Here is a 675-nt window from a genome sequence, read left to right as displayed (position 1 = left end):
AAAGAGGAGTGCAAAGCTATACAGCTAAGGAGTGGAAAGACATTGGTGGACAACAAAGAAGCAACCAAGAAGCCTAAGGAAAGCAACAAAGAACCAACAGAAAAAAAAGAGGCCGCCAACAAGGATGTGACAACAGGCAAGTAGGCTCAAGAAACGGAAGACCAACCACAAATCTCAAGAAAGGGGAAGGAAGCAATGGAAGAATCAACCAAGGACCACAGGTAGGGAGTGACTTTCACACCTCCATTGCCATATCCCCAAAGATTCAACAAGGAGACTAAAGACCAATACTTCCCTAAATTTCTTGAAGTCTTCAAGAAATTGGAGATAAACATTCCATTGGCTGAGGCACTAGAGCAGATGCCCCTATATGCAAAGTTCTTGAAAGAGCTTATCAACAAAAAGAGGAGTTGGCAGGAGAAGGAAATAGTGCTTCTCACTGAAGAATGTAGTGCTGTGATTCAAGGGGGTATTCCACCAAAGCTCAAAGATCCAGGAAATTTTGTAGTTTCATGTACCATAGGTAAGATGACTTTAGACAAAGCTCTCTGTGACCTTGGTGCTAGTATTAATCTGATGCCATTATCAATGATGAGAAAGCTTGCCATAGAAGAACTCAAACCTACTAGGATGTCTTTGGTAATGGCTGATAGATCAATCAAGACACCCAATGGA

Source organism: Arachis hypogaea, chromosome 18 (assembly GCF_003086295.3).
Source record: "Arachis hypogaea cultivar Tifrunner chromosome 18, arahy.Tifrunner.gnm2.J5K5, whole genome shotgun sequence".
Classification (NCBI taxonomy): Eukaryota; Viridiplantae; Streptophyta; class Magnoliopsida; order Fabales; family Fabaceae; genus Arachis; species Arachis hypogaea.
The sequence above is the reverse complement of the archived record's forward strand: the minus strand, read 5'-3'. Positions refer to the sequence as shown.